The sequence below is a fragment of the Ambystoma mexicanum genome, chromosome 7p (assembly GCF_040938575.1).
Source record: "Ambystoma mexicanum isolate Mex_15411 chromosome 7p, UKY_AmexF1_1, whole genome shotgun sequence".
Classification (NCBI taxonomy): Eukaryota; Metazoa; Chordata; class Amphibia; order Caudata; family Ambystomatidae; genus Ambystoma; species Ambystoma mexicanum.
Window position 1 is genome coordinate 601082877 of NC_090939.1, and position 24464 is coordinate 601107340.

At 46.2% G+C, this 24464-nt stretch overlaps 1 long non-coding RNA gene across 1 annotated transcript in view; it reads left to right on the forward strand.

Annotated features, from left to right (window-relative positions):
• The window catches only part of LOC138526181 (uncharacterized), a 270656-nt gene extending 252466 nt beyond the window's left edge, over positions 1-18190 (forward strand). Inside the window, exon 3 of the long non-coding RNA XR_011283514.1 lies at positions 18082-18190. This is a non-coding gene — a long non-coding RNA (uncharacterized lncRNA). The remainder of the gene's footprint in view (positions 1-18081) is intronic.
• Positions 18191-24464: the final 6274 nt, after the last annotated feature.

The window sequence follows — 24464 nt, forward strand, 5'->3', positions numbered from 1 at the left end:
ACTGCCTAATAGTGGAAACACTACGGGGGAGCAGAGAACTTGTGCAACGTCTGGCAAAGCACCCATTGAGCAAGGAATTGGATCAACTGCCTTCGAGGACCCATCATCATCCTCGTACGAAAAAGGTCCTGCGCTAACTTCAGTTATTGACCCCAATCAGGGGGTAAACCAGGGGGCGAGTGCCACGTTGGATGGGGGATTTATCCAGCCACGTCCAGAAGGTGACAGGTTTGAGGCCCCAGTCCCTTCAGACCCAGCCTTGGCCAAAAGGTTAGCTAAGGAAATAGCAACACTGACCTTGCAATTAAGTGCCAAGAAGCAAGCAAGAGGAGAGAAAAGGTTGATCAGAGAGGTAGAGGAAGGCATGACGCTTCCAGCTTCGGCATCGGGCAAAACGTTGAAATTAGGAAGCGTGTTTGCCCCAGAAGCCAACCGGAATGAACAACCCCTTCAGGGTGAGGAGTGGGCTTCCCAGGGTGCCAAATATAAGAAGCCGACTAGGAGCAATAGCCCGCGGGGGCAGATCATTATGGTTCTTCTGATGATTCGGAGTACTCAGATTCAGAGGACCCTGACTTTGTGCAACTCCCGCAAGGATCAAAGGTGTGCTGAGGGGGTATTGTCCACAGGGGAGGTCTGAAGGCCACTGATCAGACACAGGAAAATACTAGTGACAAATGGGATGACCAGTGTGCTCACCTTCAGGCTGCTCTACGATCTATTGTTTCCATCACCCTGGCCCCTTTTCTCAAACTATATGAATCCCTAAACGAGACTTATAAGGACCAGTCGACTTTGTTGGCTTTGATGCAGTGAATCTGACATTGAAGCCTGGAGGGAAAAGAGATCAAGAGAAAAGGAGTCGGAGGGTGTAATCTTTAAAACTTTAATTGATCTGATTGAAGACACAAGGGAAGACAAAAACTCTTTTTTTGGCCTGCTTTAGAGACACTATCAAATTGATGAAACCTCTAGAAAACCACAAAAAGGAAAAAAGCTGTTCTATCCAAAGTAATATGGAATTAATGGTGGACCCGCCTCACTCTCACATGGAGATTACATTTGGGCTAAAGGGGATTGGTGTGACTCTGGGAAGTGCTCAGACATTAGATATGGGGCCTTGGTGGGTGTGGGTAATGGCTCGGGAAGGCTGAACGCCCAGGACCAGTCCTGTCGCCGGTAGAGGCGCAATCGCATCTTTCTAGTCCCCTGGGAAGGCAAGAGAGTGTACAGGAGTCAGAGTCTTGGAAAGCTTCGGCGGGTCATGAGGTTGCTACAGGGCTTAACCACTCGCACCCAGACCTCATCCCAATCTTTGAAATAGACGCCCAAAGAGCACCAAAAACGGACCTTAAAGGAGATGGAAGAAAAGCAGCTGTCTTACTTAAAAAGACAAAAAATCTCCCAAGACGCAAACTAGCAGCAGGGGCGGTTCTAAAAATGTCATCAGAAATCTCAGAACGGTGTCAGAAGTGACACCCAGTAAGGCCTCTTCAAGTGCCCCAGGCCAGAAAAAAGACCCTGCAAATAAAGGAGTCCAACATTCCAAATAACAATTGTCTGTCGCTACAATCAGATGATGAATTAATGGATGAGGAGGTCGAAAACGAGCTACTTTTGCAGATATCAACTTACGAGGACTACGACACAGAAGTTTCAGAGGGTCTCCTAGTTTTTAACACCACTACTGGGGAGGGTGGCACGGAAGAACAAGAGGCGGCTTGTCACAAAAACATCTTCAGCTTCAAAACTGTAGAAGACAAAAGGGATAGAGCTGCACTTAAGATAGCTCCTCAGTTGGGTAAACCCATCGTGATGGAATCAATGATAGAGCGATCAAGAAGGGAGCAGCACTTCCAAATAAGGGACAAGGACCCCCCATGTAAGACCAGGGTGTGGAAGTCCCCGGGGGTCCATCAGCAGGGGAGGAGGGATCGAAAGAAGCAAGTGGCCAGGAATTCATCCTATACCATTCTTCTAGAGAGAGGTTTGAAAGCAGATGACAGCCTAATATTTAATCAAGCTAATGTAATGGGCCTGCTGCACAATGTGCCACAACTGTGGGTTATTTAACCATAGGACATCCAGATTGTGGATTTTCCCAGTGAACATGAAAATGATTGGGTGTGCCTATATATGACAACCCAGGCGGTAATAACCCTTTTGGTTCACACAATTGATGATCTGAGGGCCCTAGGCGTTGACCTAAAACAGTGTGCCTCATCGTCCGGGGCCGACCAAGAGTACAACTTAAGTTCACAAAGGAAAACGGGGCAAGGCCCAAATCGAACTTGTTCCATGGATGAGGACGCATCCTCTAAACCAACAAGAGTCTCCCTGAACCCCCTCCTAGGTCCTGAAGCATTCAGGATAACAATAAAAAGTAGGGCCGTTGCTAAATTGTAAATGATCATCCAGAAGAAAGAGGATCTGGTAACAAGGATAGGTAACGATTGGCTTGCAAGGACTTTGGCCTCAACAGCCATAGACTAGAGCGAGAGGAAGGAAGGACTTGGCTGAATGAAGAGAGGGTCCTGGAACACCAGAGGGTTTGTTCACCTGTTACATTTTCTTGACCAATGCTAACCAATTTGGATGTACTATGCCTACAAGAATCTTGGCTTAAAGAAACTTCCCTTCTAGATGGCTTTACGGGATACCCGAACAAGGCCTCAAAAGTAATAAGAGGTAGACCTACATTGGGTCTGCTCATGCTGGTAAATAAAAAATCAGCTGGAAAAGTGATGAGAGTCATTCATCCCACAACTTTGATGCAGATTGTAATAATAAAATTGCAGGAGACTTTAAATACCAAGGAGGATATGATGGTCATCTTTAACCTTTATTGGAATCCCAAAGCCTCTGGGTCATCTTCGATTCCACACTCTCCTTCTCTCCTCACATATCTGATATCTTTAAGAAGTCACACTACGAGCTGCACCTCCTCAGAGGTATTCTTCCTTTCCTCTCCTCGCTCCAGAAGCTCACTGTCTCCAAAGCTCTGGTTCTCTCTAGGCTGGACTACTGCAACAACCTCTTTCTAAATCCGCCTGCTTCTACTCTCCGCCCTCTGCAACTCATCCAGAACAGGACTGCGAGACAGGTCCTTGGCCTCAAGCCCAGGGATTGTGTTTCTCCAGGAGGACTGACATCTCTGCAGTGGCTCCCAGTGGTTGCAAGGATTAAGTTCAAAACCCTCTGCATTATACTCAAGTCCTTCTAGAGCCTGGTGCCTCAATACCTTCAACTCTCTCTTCCTAAATATCTTCCTTCTCAAGCTATTCGCTCATCTGCCTCCAACTCCCTCAGGGTCCGTTGCTTCTCCAAGCAACGAGTTTGGGGTAGATCTTTATCTTCGGCTGGGGCCTCCCTCTGGAACAGCCTCCCTGCCTCCCTGAAACTTGAGGAGAACCATCTCCGGTTCCGGAAGCACCTCAAGACCTTCCTCTTTGCTTCTGCTTTCTCTCCTCCTCTTCCCTGCTGAACTCCTTACTTAAAGTAAACAGAAAAAATAAACTGCTGCCGCTGGATGATACTAAGGAGGTAACTATTTCAAAACCTTATAGTATCACCTATAATTTAAATAGTGATGAAATCAAATGCCAAATTAATTTCAGTGCCAGAAAATATCCACACATACTAAATAGCAATTATTCATAAAACGTAGAAATAATGTATTGCTTAAGAACTTTACAAAGGAATAGTGCAGAGCATTTTAATCTGTATTGCTCAAACATTTTCATATCTGGTGTTGTAGATATATATCAATGAGTGTTCGGTATATTATGATTAACCAAAAATAAGGGTAGAATAGATACATAACCCATAAGTTTTGCAGAAAACCTAGTGGAGGGACAAATGTGAAGACCAAGAGCTTTCCGTCACATAGACCCCAAGGTGAAAAAAGGAAAAGAGAGTGAATTCTTTAATAACGAAAATATATGCATAAACTATACAAATGAAAATAAATAGAAAGGACCACTAATGTCTTGCAAATTTCAATCACCATTAATTAGATTTGACAATACTGTGGCATAGATCCTACCAATCAAGGTATATTTTAAATCTCAGTTTGTATCGAAATGAAAAAACATCTGAAATCTCCAATTGTGTAAAAAGTAACACTTCCTAATTCAACACAGAATGAATTCTCCTTCCCTTGGTGTGGGGAAAGTGGTTCAGACAGCACTCCTGACTGTAACTGCACTGGTCACCTGGCTACCCTCTGATCTAGAGTCCAGGTCCCCTCCGCCGCCAGTTGCACACCTGCACTGCCTCCCGGGCAACACCTGCACTTGGGGGCTGTTCTGTATCCCTACAGTCACCTACCAGCTCTTGACACTTGATGTCTGCACTTACCCCTGAACTTTCCACAAGCTGGCTGCACTTTTTGCCTATTTTGCTTATTTATTATTTATTTTACTGTTGATCTTATGTTTTGCACTGTCCCTTCCCACCTTGCCCCCCCACACGTTTCCCTTTCCCCTCCCCTGCACTTGTGCAATCTCAATGTCGCCTGGCCTAGCAAGATCGTTGTCTTTGTCTTTGTCTTCCCTATGTTCCCACTCCCTTGCTTCGTCGCGCCTTGAAACACTTGTGTATAGGTGCGTTATAAATGCCATATCATATCATATCAAAGTCATTCATCCAACAGGTAATTAAATGGATCAATGATGTTAGATCTGAACTTGAAGACCCCTGAATAATTATCTGCGGGGAACTGAATACTACGTACTGCTTGGAGGTTAACCACAAAGGTGGCCGACATGTCCAACCAAAAGAAGGAAAAGTCAACAAGTAGTCAGAAATGTATGGAGGCAACCGAAATAAGGGATCTGACCATGTATATGGTCAAGTTGAGGGGGACCGGGCTGGAGCTAAAACTTGGAGTTCAGCTAGATCTACTTTTTTTTTGATGGGGCAATGTTTCAAAGGGTGATTTCCCTGAAGGTGCACCCCGTTAAACATAGTGACCATAATCCACTAATCCTAACCTGTTTAAAACAGATCCAGCAGGAAACAGTCACAAGGAAAGAAAATCGATGGAACTGTAAAGTACTTCTGGGGACTGGTCGGAATAGGTTAAGGATTGACTCTGGTTCGCTCCCAGCTCTAACAGAGTCTCTGAGGAAATGACTACAGGCCCCGGAACAAGGCTTGGGTTACGAATCCTGCCTACTTCAATTTAGAGAAGTACAAGTGGGAGGGGGAAAAAGGTGCATTAAGAAAAAACATGTTTATGATGAAAAATCGCTAACAAAAAGTGCCAGCTATTACAGGACCTCAGAAACTGCCATAAGAATTATTAGAATGGAGAAAAGGAGGGAAAGGAAATAACAATATAAGAATTGGATGAAGTTCCATAGAGAAATTCTTTACCAAAAGGATGCGGAACAAATGCAGATGGCTTTGAACATGAAGAATGGAAAACACTTTTGGTCCCTGTTAAAGGGCAAAGAGGAGGATACCAGCCACCTCCAGTTAAACCCTATGCAGGAATATGGATGGGTAGAGCACTTTGAATCCTTTATATGGCCAAACAAAAATTAGGAAAACAGTTCCAGGCCCACTAGTCTAAAATGAATCATGGTCCATCAAGCTGGACAGAGAGGAAATTAAAAACATAATTTCCAGAGCAAGTTCGCCAAGAGCCCCGGGCCCTGATGGCATGACAAATGCCATGTTAAAAGGGGCCCAGAGTCAGGAGAGTTGCTAGGTCTGGAAAAGACCCGGGGCTACGCTGATGTCGGAACTGTTGGGACTGGGGGCTAGCTAGTTTTTGGCTGTAGCTCCTGAGATTCTATCTGGGGCTACAACCAAAAGATCAGGGGCTATAGCCCCCTTAGCGCCCCCCTAGCAACGCCCCTGCCCAGAGTTATGGACTGACTTCTGCCTCGTCCTCTTTAGAAGAATCAACCAGTTCGGGAGAATGGCAGCATCATGGATTAAGGCGGTAGTAATGCAGATTTTTTAAAAAGGAGACAGAGCAAACCCCGGAACCAACCACCCAATTTCCCTTCTGGACGTCTTGGGAAAAATCTTTGCAGGGGTCCTACTAAAGAGATTCAAAGAGTGGATAATGAAATCAGGAAATTATGACTCGAGACAATCTGGTTTCATGAATAACGTGGATTGTGGGTTGAATCTCTTACTGGTAAGTCTTCTAAAACAAATACACTAAAAGGGAATGACAAACTCTACTTAGCCTTTATAGACATGGAGGCGGCCTTTGACTGTGTTGATAGAGTCAGTTTATGGTCCAAATTGGAAGTCAAAGGTAGCATTACACACAGGGACCTCCTTGCAGATCAGGGTGGAAACCTAATGAAGGAGACTACAGACCTTTAGGGGTCTGAAACAAGGGTGTCCTCTGGCAACAATCTTGTATAATTCTTTCATCATCGACATGAAATAGGTACTGGACACCATCAGATCCTGTTCACCAAAGATCAATGGAGCACCAGTGGGTTGATTACTGTCGCAGACGACCTGGTCTTGTTGGATAGTATGCCTGTGGGCCTCCAAAGAAAACTAGATGTGCTACAGGAATATGGGGAGTGGAATGGCCAAACAAAAACAACATCAGGAAATTAATAATTTTGGAGATTAAACACCCAAGATCAAAGACCAGAAAATAATTTGTCTGGAACCTGGGAAACAACAGAATAAGATCAGCGACGTCAATACAATATCTGGGTATCACGATAAGTTCTGATGTGGGTGAGAAGCCATGAATAGCAAAAAGAAATGGGGGTTAGGGAGGCACTACTAAATGTGTTCCTATGTTCTAGAATGCAGTAGTTGTGTTAAATATTCACATACTGAAGTCCATTAGAGATGTCAAAAGAATATTTCAGGTGCAAATGAGTCAAACAGTCTCAAGGCCACCCAAGACTGTAAAGAGAAAATAAGGCGAGCTACACCTGTTAATCACTAACAGGAGACCCAATGAGGCACTCCTATGGGGACATGACCAATCCCAAGGTAATTTAACAGCAGGTGTTCAGGGTCGAGCCTCAGGAAGGGCAGTTGGCCTGGAACACGTGTTAGAGTTAAATGATACTGTTACTGTCGTTATTTGCTTAATAAATTCAGCTAAAACATGACAAATGTTCATTCATACACCACTCTAAAGGCATCAGAATGTCATCAAACAAATGTGCATTTTCAAGAATTGTAATTATAGAAAGTTCATAAAAGGAAAATCATGTTCAATCAACAAAAAACAGTGTATAGTTCCGCTGTTCGTACTTGTTCTTATACAATGAATACAATAGGATCCGTGGTTGAGTTTACACATCACACACCACCATCTTCCTAATGCATAACAACATAATTCACAAAATTATTATGCATATCACCATTTGCATCTAATAGGCTCCTTAGAAGGTATAATAATTGCTGACGCGTTTCCGATTTTCAGAGAATCTGTCTTCAGGGCTTTGGTGCCTATTATTCCTTATATCATTAGTTCCTTGTGTCCTTAATGTGGCCCAGGTGGAGGACCTAAAGATGATATATAACAAATTAGTGTCAGGGAGAACCTTCAAATATATTTGTCTACTGAGGACCATAATGTTCAATAGAATTACTGACCTCAGGGCCTCATCAGTCAGTGGGAACGTTATTCAAAACTGTATTCTGTCTTCATACAGTAGTGGTATTGATAGTATCAACAAAATCTTGATGCCGCTCGTAACGAGCACGTATAAATCACTGCAGGCAGCTGCTGTCTGCTGTGTCTGTGATAGAGCGATCGAAGCGATCTGTCAGAGACATAAAGCAAAAGGATGTTGTCAGCGCTGTGCAATGGGGCACAGCGCTGTGTCTTGTTCTCAGTGTGGTGTGGCCAGCATAGATATACCTAATCTATGCTAGATATGCCTATTCTGCATATGATCGGTACTAGTATGTTTATGAGCCGAGCTGATGTTATCTGTACAAACGTGCTGGTGGGCGAACAGATATGTTACAAAAAACCACTGGAGTGGCGTGATTGTCTATAGTTATAGCTGATGTTAAGTACGAATATGCTACATGGTGAGTGTATATATGACACGGATCAGTGGAGTGGTGAGACTGTCTGTTGGGGGTTACTGGCGCCCCCCCAGCGCTGTCCGCAAGCCCCGACTTCCCCAAGGACTCAGCCGCACACGTCCTTGTGGTTCGGGCTTCCCGGTCGCTCTGCACGGCCGTGAAACGCCCCGTTTACTTATACTGCACGCGGCAGCATGCAACGTCACGCCGCGGCATGCGCGCCCCGTCATCGGGCAGCGCCACACTCCTCCTTTTTCAGGAGGACACACAACAAACATTAAACAACTATACACTGCAAACCAAAACACTATGAGCCTCATTACACGGATGGCGGAGAACCATGGCGCTATTAGCGCCATGGTTCATGCCGGTAAAATACCGGCACCGCCTTGGCGGAAAGGTGAATTACCGCCCCATTCCAAGGTTGGCGGGGCGGTAATTCCCCCTTCCTCCATTGCCCTTTTTTTCCCATAGGGCGTAATGGGAATGGGGAAGGCGCTAATTACGGTACCGCAAATTGCGGTACCGTAATTAGCTCCCTGGGTCCCTTTGCGGGTTGGTTTTTAATGCCTGCAAAAAGCAGGTGTTAAATCCCCCAACCCGCAAAGGGACCTCGTAGTAAGGCGGTAAGGATTTACCGGTACCGGTATTTTACCGGTACCGGTAAATCCTTACCGCCATCCGTGTAATGAGGCCCTATGTCTATAACACTTCACATATCCCGTTCTGAAAACCCCTTTATTAACATCCACCCGGGTCCCCTTACTTAACCATTCCCATTGTCAGGATGATCAGATACCTGTACCAAAACATAATCGCTGAGGTGAGCAGGTTTCCCTCGCCCAGTCTTCTGGGGGTACCTCCTACTCACCTCCGGCATGGGTGATCGTTCCACAGGCATTCCCCGGACCGGGGACTCGGGCATACATGGTGATTCTCCTTCGTCGTCAGGGACGACCTCCAGGTCCGGATCAGGGGGTGGATCAGTCCTGGGATCCCGCAGCTTCTTAAAGAAACTCACGTTGCGAGTTACCTCAGAGCGGCCATCCGATGCAGTCACCATGGAACCCTTGACCACAACAAAGTCCAACGGCTCCGGCTCGTACGGTAGGGAGAGCTTCCCATGGGGATGTCTATTTCGAATGAGGACCTCATCGCCCGGCTCCAGCCGCTGTGGGCAAAGTCCCCTCCGAAGGTTCTCTTGCTCAATCCTTATTTGCCGGTCAGCCTCGACTTGTTGATTGTCAATCACCCCCGTTTCTTTCTCTCCCACCTCCGGCAGTAGCCCCCGAGGGCACCGCCTGAACAACGCCTCTGCTGGGGCCACCCCCGTGGATGCATGCGGTGTGGTACGATACACCCTCAAGAACTGATAGAGGGCTCTTTGGAGGGACTGTCCTTGGCCTTGGGCGATCCGAAATGTCTTATTCAAGCTTCTCATCATCCGTTCTGCCTCACCATTTGCTCTCGGCCAGAGAGGCGAGATCTTCCTGTGCACCACCCCTTAGCTCTCCATCAGTTCGGCAAACCGTTCACTCTGGAACGGCGCCCCGTTGTCCGAGCACACCGTATGTGGGAAACCATGGGCCGCGAACACCTTTTCCACGGCCACCACGACATGCTCAAACGCCATTGACTCTACGAACTCCACCTCGGGGTACCTCGAGTATTCGTCAACCAGCACGAGGAAGTGGGTGCCCATCGTGGTGGAGCCAAAGTCTGCATGAACAACCTCCCACGGGTGCTTCCCTCGAGGCACTGCCTCTATGACAGGTTCCCGCTGCAGGGGTGACGCCGCCTGACACCAGACGCAGGCTGCCACGAAATCGTCCACCTTCCGCTCCAATTACGGGAACCACACTTTCAGCCTTAAGCGTGCTTTGGTCTTGGCCGCGCCCTGGTGACCACGGTGTGCAAGGGTGATCACCTCCCCCACCTTAAACTGGGGCACCACAATTTGATCTCCCCGGAGCAGGAGGCCGGATGTTGAGAACGACAGCTCCTCCCGGACCTTCCATAACTGCTCTAGTCCAGTACTGACTTCCAGGTTCCCTGCTGCATGGATTGCCTTAGGATCCTGAAACACTCGTCATCTGCTGCAGCTGTCTCGAGTTCCTTTAAGGGCATGGCATTCGGGGTGGCCGCTCCAGGTGCCCCCGGGTGTCTAGAGAGATAGTCTGCTGCATTGTTCGCCCCCGGCCGATACACCAGGGTGACTCCATATTCCAAAAGGGCGAGCATCCATCTCTCAATTCGTGCTGGCGGCTTGGAGGATGAACCCGCCAGAATGGGAATCAACGGTTTATGATCCGTCACCACCGTCACCGGGCGTCCAAGAACGTAGAGCTGGAAGTGCCTGCAGCCCCAGAGTACGGCTAGTGCCTCGCGCTCAATCAGCGAGTATCGCTGCTCCGCCTACGAAAGCGCCTTGCTGGCGTATGCCACCGGGCGGACACCCCCATCATGGTTGATCTGTGTCAGCACGGCGCCCAAACCAAACGGACTGGAGTCGACAATGATCTCCGATGGCAACGCAGGATCAAAGAAGGCCATGGTGTCCTCAGCTGCCAGGGCACCCCTGATGTCATCAACGGCCGCTTGTTCAAGCGGGCCCCAGTTCCAGATGGTGTCTTTTCTTGTGAGCGCCCTGAGCGGTTCTGACCTGGAGGCAAGGTTCTGGATGAATCATCCACAGTAGGTAACCATGCCCAGGAAACTCCTCACATCCGAACGGATTCTGGACGCTGCACTTTTCTGATGTCCTGGACCTTCTTAGGATCAAGTGACACTCCCCCCCTCCTTAAACACGAAGCCAAAGAATTATTTTGAGGGTCGCAGAAATTCACACTTCTCCCTGTGGAGGGTGAGGCCCAGGGACTGCAGTCTCTCAAACGTCTTTGACAGGCGTCTCAGATGGTCTACCTCCGTTCTGGCAAACACCAAGATGTCATCGCTGATATTCATGACGCCCTCCAGATCTGCTAGGGCGCCCCTGATAATGTTTTGAAACACCTCTGCTGCCGAGGACACCCCGAAGCTCAGTCTTTTGTAATGGTACAGACCTCGGTGGGTGGTAAAGGTAGTAATGACCTCGACTCAGGGTGGAGGACGTCCTGGTGACAGCCCGCTGCGAGGTCCAGCTTCGAAAAGAAGCGAGCACCTTGTACCTCAGCAATGATGTCATCTATCGTCGGGGTGAGGTGTCTTTCTGTTTTGATTGCTTTGTTCGGCAACCTCATGTCCACACAGATCTGGACGGCATCAGGTTGTTTGGGTTTTCGTGCCACCACGATTGGTGATAACCAAGGAAGTGGGACCCTCCACCTTCTCCATGCTGTCGAGATTGACCAAGTTGTCCAGCTCCTTGTCGACATGTTCACGAAGGTGAAACAGTACCCTGCGATGTTTCAGGGCGATGGGCTGCACAGATTCGTCAATGTGCAGCCTCACCGGATTGCCAGCCATCTGTCCAATCCCTTTGAATAGTGCGGCATATTTCTCCAGCAAGTCATTGATATCCTCTAGATAGACGGAGTACGCAAAGCTGACGATGCCAAGGGCCTCCGCCGCTGCACAACTCAGCAAGGTGTTGTTGCTCACTGGTGTCACATAGAACCGTGCAATGATTTGGATCCATCGTGCTACACCTTCCCCACGAAGACGCCGTCTAATAGGATGGGGTCAACGCCGCCAAACGCGAAGATGCGGGCCTTGGGTGCGACCAATTTGGGAGGCCGGTCCATGGCGTCATAGTGTCCACGGGCGATCACGTTGACAGACGCCCCCATGTCTACCAGGACTAGAATTGGAGAATGGTTTACCTCCACCACACATCGTGGCTGTCTCCGGTTCTTTCCTTTCAGGACCTCCACACTTGAGACAAAAAAGATGTTCTGTTCCTCATCTTTGTCAGCCTCCTCTGCCTGAACATCCTCTTCGCCCTGGTCTACTTGAGCGACGTTGGGCGGTCGACCGTGGCGATTGAAGATGGGCCGGGCGGGGCCTCGCGGCGCCAGCACAGGCATCGCCGCCTTGCACACTCTTGAGAAATGGTCTGGTAGCCCACACCGTCCACAAGTCTTTCCGGCCGCAGGGCATTCCGTTGGGTGGGGCAGGTCGTAGCCACACTTCTGGCAAGACTCACCCGCCCTCCCAGCTCTGTCTCGGGGGCCACCGCCAGGTCTTCTGGTGCCCCTGCCACCGCGCCACATTGCACACACCTCCTCGGTTTTGATGGAGTGTGACCCAGCCTCCATTCTCGCTGCCCTCGCCTCGGACACCTCATGGCACCTACCCAGTTCAAGGATGCGTGGGAGCGTGGTTCCAGGCTCCCTTAGAACTTGTCGCCTGAGCTTTCCTGAAGAACACGCCTGTATGATCATGGTCCTGATCATATCTTCAGCATCACCCCACACGCAGGCCAACGACAGGCACCTCAGGCGTCCATAAAAAGTGTCCAGAGTCTCGTCCTCCTTCTGTTTGGTGGATAGCATCACAAAGCGCTCATAGTCCGCGTTGGCTAGAGGTAGAAAATGCGCTTGAAGGGCGTCCTTCGCCTGACCATAGGACCCATCCTCGGCGGAAGAGACTCAAAAATTTCCTGAACTGAGGGCCCTGCTGAATATAACATGGTCGCCAGTCTGGAGTCATCATCAGTGACTTGAGCGGCTCGAAAGTACATGTCCAGGCGGTCAACCCACCTCTTCCATCTGGGCCCCGAGCTGGAAGGTGGGCCTGACACATCAAACTCCGGAATGGGCTGCAGGGCCGCCTGTGCACGAGGTTGGGCCATGGCTGGAGGGATTTGCTGGAGAACGGGTACCACCTCTGGCTGCACAGGAGGTAGCAGATCTACTGGCTGGACAGGAGGTAGCAGACATGGAGGACCTGCCTGCCCACCCAGAGGCTGCTGCACCTGCAGTCCTGCTGCTGCTGCTGGTGCACCGTCTTTATCCTCAGTGTCACTCATGAGCTCGAGCGCACAGGCACCCCCAGTGTGGGAGATGGGGGCCGCAACTCGGACTCAAAACACCACCAGGGAGGACGAACAGTCACTGCCACACACCTCTGTGATGATGAAGAGGATGGAGATGGTTCCAGCCTGATGAAACACATTAAAGTCACTGCAACACACCTCTGTGATGATGAAGAGGATGAAGATGGTTCCAGCCTGATGAAGAAGCATTAAAGTCACTGCAGCACACCTCAGTGATGATGAAGAGGATGAAGAAGGCTCCAGCCCTCGACTGTTCCAAAAATGGAGGCAAGAAGAACAATGGGCTATGCAGGCCCAGCCATGTCAGCCCTCCTCCTTGCTTGCACTCGGCGTAGGAGACCCAAGAAAATGAAGAAATCACCAACTGTGTGTGTGTGTATAGCTGCCTGCTATCATAAGTTCCAAAAATTAGGTCTGGATTCCCTTCAGAGGCCAAACCGGAGCCTCGTGAAGTTCCACGGCCTGGAAGACAAAATGGCCACCAGCCGCGTGGGTGACGCACTACCCGCGGCCTGAAACGAAGTTGTGATCCGACCTCGTTTCGGTGAAAAAATTGTATCAAAAATGATCACCGCTGGGCCCGAGCATCGTCTCCCCCACTCGTCGCCACTGTTGGGGGTTACTGGCGCCCCCCCCAGCGCTGTCCGCAAGCCCCGACTCCCCCAAGGACTCAGCCGCACAGGTCCTTCTGGTTCGGGCTTTGCTCTACGCGGCCGGGAAACGCCCCGTTTATTTATACTGCACGTGGCGGCGTGTAACGGCACGCCGCCGCGTGCGCGCCCCGTCATCGGGCAGCACCACACTGTCTATTAATCTGGCTGTATTTATGGAAGCTCGAGAGAGCAACAAGAAGGAGCTTACCTATGTGTACAGCATCCTCCGACCGCTACCAATCGCTGCAAGGGCGCTCGCTCGCGGGGCGCAGTGTTTAATTCAGTTGCTAAAATACGCTTGTGCATGCGCAAACTAGTCGTAAAGTGGCCACCTTGGTGTGGGAGTGTCGCTATAGCGACACACCATGCCTGCGTGTGCATCGTATGTTCATTACATAAAGTGGACAAGAGCAGTAGTCCTATGTTTACCTGGTGTAGAAATGTATAGTGACGGTGAGTCTCATGTTGTACTAATCAATTGATTAGAGCGATCCTTTAAGTATGTAAAGACAGGGGGAGGAGCGCATATCCTAATTAAGTCGGTCGGGGCCCCATTCCTGTTCTGTTGAGGACAAAATTAATTTGGCTGTGTTTGTTCAAGTGTCCCTAGTCCACGGAGCGTAGACTAGGTAAGCACCCGGGTCAGTGACACTCAATGTGTTCATGGCAACAACCCAAACCTTGAAGGCAACAATCTATGTATACATGGCAACAATCCAAAACCTTGAAAGTAGGCGGATGGGTCGCCCTAAATAGACTTATGGGAACCAAGACATGATATGACCAGCAAGTGAATAGTTAGTACTGGGTGGATCGGACCCCAAAGCTACATGGGCTAGAAATTTGTTCAATAAAAGACTTAACCATGGCCATAAAAATGGGCCAATCCTTTGCAAACAATCTTAAACATGTCATTTGAACCACATTCATGGAGGCACCCAGGCCACACATGTGCAGTTATCAATGTGCAATTGTTACACAGATCAGGTGTGTCACATAAGCAATGTTCAACCACATTCAGAACACATCTCTTTGGCGAAACTCTGCATTTGACAGTTATAAGTGCACAATGGTCAGTCCTTATCAAAACTGTTCATGAGGGCACGAATATGACATCGTACATAGGCAATGTTCACACAAAATTAGAACTCATCTCATGGGTGTGACTCCACATTAATAGTACATGTGAATATGCTGTTAAATCACACTTATGGTGGCACCAATGCCACACATGCACAGTTGTCAATATAAAATGGTTACATAGATCGTGTAACGACATAAGGAATGCTCAATCACAATCAGACCACATCTTTTTAGCGTAACATCACACTTGACAATTATTAATACGCAATGGTCAGTCCCTATACCGAAGGGTTCATGAGAACTTAAATTAGACATTGTATATAAGCAATGTTCAGACACAATTAGAACACATCTCTTAGGTGTGAATCCACATTGATAGTTCATCATGCGTCCGTCCCTATCTACAGAGGTTTATGAAAGCACTGATAAGACATTATTCATGTATTCATGATTGGAGGTCAGTACCTAACCTGTAAAGGGTGCCACCCCTTAGCATAGGTCCCAGAATCTCCACTATTCATGCATGGTCAGCCATGCTACATGTTGTGGGCCACTAAGGGAAAGAAAATGGCCTGGTTTAAACAAAACACACAAGGTCTGATTCACAGTTCATTCCTCTATGGTGGATGCAGTCTAAAAGATTTATCCATAGTACCTCTCGTTGGAGCAATTTCCTATTCTGGTCACCACCCCTGCTCCACAGTGTGACTTTTTCCAGGATCACGCATTTTAGTTGCGCAATCGTATGACAGGCTTCAGAAAAATGCATCGCTACCGGTGATTTGGGATTTCTCATCCTTATGATGGATTTGTGTTGCGTCCACCGCATTTTTGCTTTTCTTGTGGTGATTGCAATGTAGTAGTATCCACATGGGCACTTCAATGTGTAGACTACATTTTTAGAGTCGCATGTGGAGGAGTGTCTCAACATGATGGGTTTGCCAGAGTGTGGATGCGTAATGGTGTTCCCTGTTATTATATTTCCACAGTGTTGACAATTGAGGCATGGTTGTGTCCCTTTGAATGCCCTGCTGTTGGATTCAGATGTACATATTTCCACATTTATCAGGCTGTTCCATAGGGCTTTGCTGTTATGATATGGGAAGGTTGGTGGTGCTCTGAACAGGGGTTGTAGAGTTGGATCCATCTGTAGCATGGGCCAGTTCTTTTGATGATCCCTTTTATCTTGCGACTTTGTAGGGAATGTGTGGTGACATAGACCAGAGTCTCCCCTTGTTTTGGTGTCTTGGGTATCAGGAGTGTATCTCTTTCTACGGTGTCCACTCTTGATGCTATATCTGAAATGAGTGTGGGGCTCTAATCCCTTTTGTGGAATTTCGTCCGTAGAGTATCCGATTGTCTCCTGTATTCATCCCTCTCTGAGATATTTCTCCTGTATCGAAGGAACTGACTTAAAGGAGTAGTGCACTCAAAAATATTATTGTCCAAAGAGTTCGGGCATGTGTTTTTAAGCATACGTTGGTCGATTGTAAAAACATTTCCTATGCACCTTACTGTGGTTTTCCTCACTTTTACACATGCGAAATCAGGCAGCAGGGTGCTGCCATTTTGTGCTAATCTTATTCGTTGCTGCATCGCCCTAAACTCAAGTGCCCTTTCGGCACTAAATCATAGTCCCCTCCCCTGAACCTGACATCACTCGACGCGTACGGCCCATTTCACAATGCGAATGCACAACTCGTGTCAATGTTCTCTGCTAATGGCGTATCTCCATGGAAATGGCAGGACGCCTCTTTCCTCAAGAAGTATAAACAGACCGCTTCTCATCAGACAACATCAGAGTTGCTTTTTCAGTCGTTTCACAGTCTTTTTTCGAATAAACTGTGACTCGTTTCTGCTCTGTTCAGCTATCCTCCTTGCTCGTAGCCCATGTGAACAGATACTAGTGCCAGCATTACTATCGATTTTAATTTTGTCGTATGATGGCATCAATAATTCAATAATGACCAACCAGTACGAGCCGGAGTATTCCGAGGCAGAATTAGTGGAAAGAGAAAGATGCAGAAACGATGGGGCTTCAGACGACAATTGGGAAGACGAACCAGCCGATCAAGAGCCTGAGCCTAGTCGCATGGACGACGTCTCCCCCTGGTGTACATGCAATCGGTGCAAGGTCATGCCAACCGAGGTGGAGAACTGCTGCTGCTGAGAAAATTCTGGATGCTTGGCCTACATATCGGAAGAAGACACACCACTGCTATGCGTTACCGAGCTGCATGACTTCAGGGCAGCCTGCCTCACAAGGTCCGTGTTGAGGATTATGATGGTGTTTATGCACGAACTTCGAGCAACAGTTTGCCCTCGTAATCCAAGTAATGGGTAAGTGTGCTCTAGGTGGGTATCCAGTCATAATTTCGAATACAATATATTCGAAAGTAAAAATGTCGAAAATATTTAGTCGAAAAACAAAAATGTCGAAAAACAAAAATGTCGACTTTTTTCGACTTTTTTCGATTTTATGTGTTAATAATAAATATTTTATTAAACTTTTTTTAAAAAATAATTAAAGGTATTTCCATGGGGGGTGGGGGTGATGGGGAGGATGGGGGGGGTTGGGGATAGGGGTTTGGGATGGTTTTTTAAATAATGAATTAATTATTTAATATTATATTAAAGATTTTTTTAAAATAATTAAAGGTATATCTATGGGGGGTGGGGGGGATGGGGAGGAGGGGGGGGGTTGGGGTAGGGGTTTGGGATGGGGGGGGGTTGGAAGGGAACCCCCCAATAATAAATGTTACTATCTGGGTAAAAAAAAAAAAAAAGAGTGTTTTGGGTTTTCAATTTTTTTTTTGACATTTTTTTTTCGAAATTATGACTTTTCCTATTATATGTATGTTTTTTCGACTTTTTTACATTCGACATTTTTTTTTCGACATTTTTGCTATTCGACATTATGTTTTCGACTTTTTGACTATAAACCCTCTAGGTGTGATTTAACTTAGGGCATGGATGTCTCCTATGTTGTCGTAACTTTGATCTATCACTGCCAAATGAATGTAGTCTGGCAATTCAATAGTTCTCTCGTGCTCTGTTCAAATAATAGTTGTCATCTTATGTGTCTTTCATGTAGAACCAAGAAACAATATTTCTCTGCCCCCCAAACGTTATGGATTGCATGGGTGTTCACTTATGTGATGTGTCTACACTTTAAAGCCCAAGTTCATTGATCCATGAAGTAACATTTGTACTGGCAACTATGCCATATAATACAAGTTTGCATGTTCAACTAAGCTTTGTACACTTATCGTGTTCATTCAAAGTTACAGCTTGTATGTTTCTCCTCCACAGGTGGTACAGGCTGGTGGCCTATCGTTCGTTTACATGGTGGCTTCATGGGTGGCTTGGACACCGCGTTCGACGAGTAATACCGGCCTGTGTCATTGGAGCCATTCGCGCCAAATTTCCCAGCGACAGCGGGCAGTACAGGGGATTTTCCCACACTGTGCAGCAACCCGAAGTGTACAATATTTAGTACATGTGTGATTTCCATATCAGAAACTGAATAAAATACAATTGAACTTTTAGGAATAGTTGTTTCAATTATTCAGTGAATCAAGGACACGCTAACATGTCCTGGCAGGGTTGGTGAGGGTACAGAGTCCCCAAAATACGAATATAAGCTTTAGTAAATGGACACATCCAGAAGGCAATGAGACTGGTAGAGTGGATGGGAGAAGTATAAAGGCTTTATGTAAAGTCAGCACACAGAGAACTCTGCTGCACGTGGGTCGGCAACGCTCATCTGGGCGGTGTGAAGGTCCGGTCAATTCCTCAGGTGTTGGTCACTCCTGACTTTCCAAACTACATAACATTTTCTGACACACAATGAATAATGCAAATCGTGTACAACCCCTAGAATGTGGGGATACCTATAAATTGTAACTACATATAAACACGTTTCATTTTGAGGCCTTTGTGGACGTAAGGGGTGCAATGGTTTTACTCTCCTGTTGTGTGATTAGAGGATTACATTTGAGATTTATGTGTCCTGGTGCCATCAGGCAAGAATGAGTGAAGTGACACATGTTGGTTTTAGCAAAATATATGAGGACTTGTGAATAGATTGTATTGGGGGCACTCTACGGCGGTCAGTGGATAAGGCTTGCGCTTCTGCTACATCAAAGTGAGAATGTATGGGCACATGGGGCAACCATGCGATAACTTTCACAGGACGGGGTGAAAGGCTCAAGAGCAGCTTTGTAGAGATGGATGGGTTCCAGGGCAGCATTTGGCCTGGTCACACACAAGGCAGATGAGCTCAGTGGAAGGATAAAAGAATACACTCTTTGCTAGCAACAATTCAAGCCAGTACATCCGTGTGAAATGGGTTTGTCTGGCAAAGGCTCAGGGGGAGTAAAAGGGGGAGGCTGGCTTTGTTCGCTGTTCGCGGCGCTGCAAAAGGAGAGAGGAGGCTTCACATTAATCTGAACGCGGCCTACTCCTAAATGGAGTCAGAGGTTTATACAAAATGGATTGGGACTGTGTCCTGAAGTAGGCCTTCTTCTATTGTTGCCAGGATTTCTCTACTGGCACCAGTGATGAGGCAAAACAACCCCTCCTTCCTTACACTGGCAGAATGTCCTCATAAGTGTGTTGTCTCCATTCAGCAGTGCTACGGCCCCTTTCTCCATGCCTCTTGGGCATCCATCCCCCCTCCAGTGTCAATGACAGTTCGCACCTGTGACCCTGCCCTCCCGAGGGTGCTGGCAGGATGGGAACGTTCGAGGTGCGTTAGACCTTCCACACTTCAAAGTTATCTTCTGGAAAGCGGCCATTGTACTCAGGGCATCCCCAGACCCAGAGTCTGCAGGCCTGTTGCCTTGATGCAGTCTGCATCCCTTCAATCCACATAAGACCATGCAATAAACACGTCACTCGTTCACATACACACCCGCTTTTCTAATTCTTTTTAAACCCCTTGGTATTAATCCTGACAACATCTGTGAGCACTGGAAGTCAACTTGTGATCCTGCTACCTGTGAGCACCTGTGAGTACTGGAAGTCAACTTGTGATCCTGCTACCTGTGAGCATCTGTGAGCCATGGTAGTCAACTCCGGATTGCGCTATCTTTTCTCCTGGAACTAACTACCCGGCTTGCTGAATCTCATTGTTTGTTAGTCAAGGTAAGTGCAGATCACCTGATCGTCCCTTTTTGATCTCTGTAAAATTCTATCTATTTCGAACGAATGTACCCAGTAGTGTAATGTTCATTCATCTCATTGCCTTTACCATTGTCTTCTATTTGGTTGGTTCTGTTCTCAGTATATAGCAAGTGTCAACAGTGTCAATTGGGATAGAATTGCATCCTTCGCAGACTATGTCTATAAGCATGTTTCCTTTTGATGCAAGAAAGTACATTCAACGGACGACTAACACGTTACGATTTGCTTCGCCTCAATCAATTCTGTATGAAAGTTACCCTATTGTATAGTCGACTACGCTACACAGGTTTTGCTTCTGTGACCAAAACAAACATTGCATAGAAACATTATGATATAATTCCATCCCTATCACGCGTTTGTGTAAAACATTATTGTTAGTATATGTCCTTTTTTTTAACAGACTTTTCAAGAATGCCTGCGTGTAAGGTTGCCAGTTGCAATTCTAAGACCCATTCCAAACCTAAGGGCACAATAATGCAGACATTCCCGAGGAATATAGATCGAATAAGAGAATGGGTCAGATATTGTGGATTTGCGCTGGACTAGCTTGAAACTAGAACCCTGGAAGTCTCGAGGGACTTGAAGGGTGATAAATACTGTATATGCAGCATGCACTTTGCCCCGGATATGTACAACCCATCGCAGTACACAAAAAAGCGTCGACTCAGAACCTCTCATAAATTGCTTCCGAACACAATTCCAACTCTATTAATGCACACGCGAGACCAGGTGACTTCACGATGATGAATTAGCTGTAGATGATGAATTAGCTGTAGGCCTTGGGGTACCGAATAGATAACTAAATGAACGGATTGGTGCTTTCGGTGTAAATGTTTCTTACTAAACTTCGCATATTTAACAGATTGTATTACTTTAGAACTATACCACATTTTGCCAGACATTTGTCCCTGGTTTTATAAGCATCAGAGATGACTATGCAATAGTGCACTTCGAAATAAGCATAATCTTATCGTAATCGGTTGCTTCACATTTCAATTCTTTTAGGTGAGCATATTGACTGAAGCACAGACCCTCAATAGTGGCAACAACACCGAAAATTCCAGTATACCAATGGTGAGCCATACAGACTTGCAGAAGTTCATATTATTGACAGTTGGATCTTCCCACATATCTAATGCAAATCTAATTTTCACTTTATCACTTTGTAGCAATTCAATGAAAATGAAGGAGCTAGATTCTGCATCCTTTTCTTTCCCAGAGTCCACAACCACTTTGAGCGCTTATCAGGTAGTTTTATGATTACACAAATGTATTATACATGGAATTCTAAATAATATGAAATAGTTTATATATCCAACCGTTTGTTTACATAATGTATACTTTATACGTTTTTATATATATGTACCAAATGTCTGCATCCGATCGTCTCTGTTCAATTTCACTGTTTTCATCCATTCTAAGACAAGTACTCTGTTACAGGGTGATGATGGTACCTCGACTACAGTTACATCATCCTTTGGAGCTATTCCCGAGTCTGAGGTATGAAGAATGCAATGCCAAATGCTTCAGTGCAACATTAGAATACGTTAGTTTTGCATGGTGATCTCTGATCTAGTGCACTTGCCATCAATCAGGTGAAATTCAAAATGTCTATTTTGACAAATTAACGTACACTGTTTACGACGGTGTGTATGTAAGCGACTTGTGCGTTGAAAGAATTTGATTCCAAATATGATTTTTTTGGGTTTTTTAAAAATGAATATTCGATTCAAGAGATGTATATAAGGAGGTGAATTAGAAGAGGAGGTACATGGATTAGAGGTGGTGGACCAGCTTGCGGTCCACCACATTGAATAAGACGCTTGCAGAGATGAAAAAGAAGATTACACAGAAATACAAGAAAACAAGGGTAACTTACACACGATTTCATTTGCAAAAAGTGTTTTCTGCTGGTGGTGTCTTCATAACTTGTATTTTGTATCTAAAGTGCTATATACTGTATGTTGGATTTACATTGAACATATTTTTACAACCAATCTCCTAGAGGCCGAGAAGCATAAGGACTATGACCACACAGACAACATATCAAACCAAGGATGCTGCTTGCCAAACAGATCTCACCATGGAGCAAGTATTATTTGTGGCGCAGCATGTTCCAGTCAATAAGCAGACTTGAGATGCGTATGCCTAATGGCCAGAAAATGAATGGAATGTGACCGGCGAAGCAAGCAAAGTGTTGTTGGACCATCGCTACAATGCAAGAACTGGACAAGATGAAGATGAAACTTAATATAGGGAAGATGCTTTTGAATTACTCACTGACCCCATCACATAATCTACACCCGCAAAAAAAGGGCCACCCAATAAACCATCGACATTGATGGTTTCTCCAATTCGTGAGCAATTAACACAAGATGAAATAACAGAGACTGAAGCCTCAACGGAATTGACCGAGGAATTTGCCAAAGATCTCGACTTCAGTGTGGGCAGTTTTCTGGATATGTCCACCACAGTTGAGTCAGAAACCACATTCACGCAGGACGATAGTCTAGTAAAGGAGCACAAATACATTGTATTCGACAGCTGCCCAACACAGTTTAAACTGATGCTGAAATGTGTCCATCCAGTAAGGGGGGTAGAATGCGGGAAGCTGTTGGTGAATGTTATTCGTGTATCACAAGGCACAAACCTGAAAATCAAAGTCACCTGTGCCCTGCTCCATGTACCATTTTCATGGTCTGCTCAACCGATGCTTGGCAAAGAGCCAGCTGGAAATCTACTGTGTGCCGCAGCTTTGCTTTTCAGTGGTTCGAGCTTTAGTAAATTGTCCAGTTTCTGTACATTTGTGGGACTTCAGTTCCTCACTAAAATGCAGTATTTCAAATATCAGCGTGAATTTGTATTCCCTGCCATCAGTGAAGCCTGGAAAATTGAACGAATGTCAATTGAACTGACAATCTCTGGCAAACGCTTCAGGCTAGCTGGCGATGGACAGTGTGACAGCCCCGTTATTTCTGGAAAGTACTGCACATACCACTTTCAGGACATGGACACTAAATAAATAGTGAGTTCTGTGGTCGTGCAGGTGTCGGAATGTAAATCCTCAGTGGCCATGGAGAAACATGGTTTTATAAAATCCCTGCAAGATCTCCAATCGAGGGGAATGCAAATAGACCTCATAGCCACCGACAGACATGTTTCAATTGCCAAGGTAATGCGCGAGCAATTTCCAAAAATGTGCCATCAATTTGATTTCTGGCACGTAGCTAAATAAATAAATAAAACATCACTGCTGCTGGTAAAAAAAAGGTTTCTGAAAATATTTTACAGTGGTCCCAGTCTTTCAGCAACCATCTTTGGTGGAGCTCCAAAACTTGTGATGGGTCTGTGGAAATGCTAATCGAAAAATGGAACTCATTGATGCACCACTGCTCCAACATTCACTCATGGACAGAAAACCGACATTTTCACAAATGTGAACATGGACCTTTTTTTCGGAGGAGCAGGAACGTAAGAAGAAATGGTTAGTTCCATCTTCACCTGCACACAAAGCTCTTGAGAAGATCGTGTTTGATAAAACTCTATCAAGAGATCTGAAGGGACTCACAGAATTCTGTCACACAGGAGATTTGGAGGTGTTCCACAATATGTGCCTAAAGTACCCACCCAAGAGATTGCTTTTCGGTATACAGGGTATGGAATCTCGCACACTACTTGCGTTATAAGCGCATAACGAGAACATAGGCAGACAACAATCTAGAACAACTGGAAAATTTGGGATGCTTCGTTACGAAATGGCCTTTGGAAAAAGAAGCAAAAAGTGGGTGGTCAAGTCAATATAACAGGAGATGGAATTCGATTTCGTGAAAGATCTGATTGTGTTGGACATGCATACTCATGGAATCGTTCGTGGTTTGGTCCCTAGGACACATACATTGCCACAAACCATTGCAAACCTGCCCTGTCCACTGAAAGCAGAACTCGTGGAACAGTTTGCTTCCCGATACAAATGATTAGCAGCAATTTATATGTTCAACAATTTTGATACATTGTACATGACCAATGAAAAACATATGTAACTTGAATTTCAAAGCTATCAAAAGTATACATTGTCCAAATAAAGCTTACAAAAAGTGTCTTTCCAGATGTACCCTGTTTGCCAATTTGTTTTGCAAGAAGTGCCTGTTTCAGCACTCCAGATTAGGTATATGGGAGGTGAATTTGAGGTGGTGCGGGGGTAGGGTCTGGAGGCGCAGAGTCCCCAAAATACAAAATATAATAATAATAATTGTACACATCCATAAGGGAATGAGACCAGGAGAGTGGCATTGAGAAGAATAAAGTCTTTATAGAGATTCAGCATACAGATAACTGTGCCGCCCTGTAAAACATTATATCAAACACATTCCATTTCCAAATGATTGCAGGGATGGGGGTACATGGGCACTGCTCTTCCAAGACCTTATCAGTGGGCAATATGTACCCCAAGCTTTGAGGTTGAATGAGGGCATAAAGGCAGTTATATTGGGGGACTCTAGGGTGGTCAG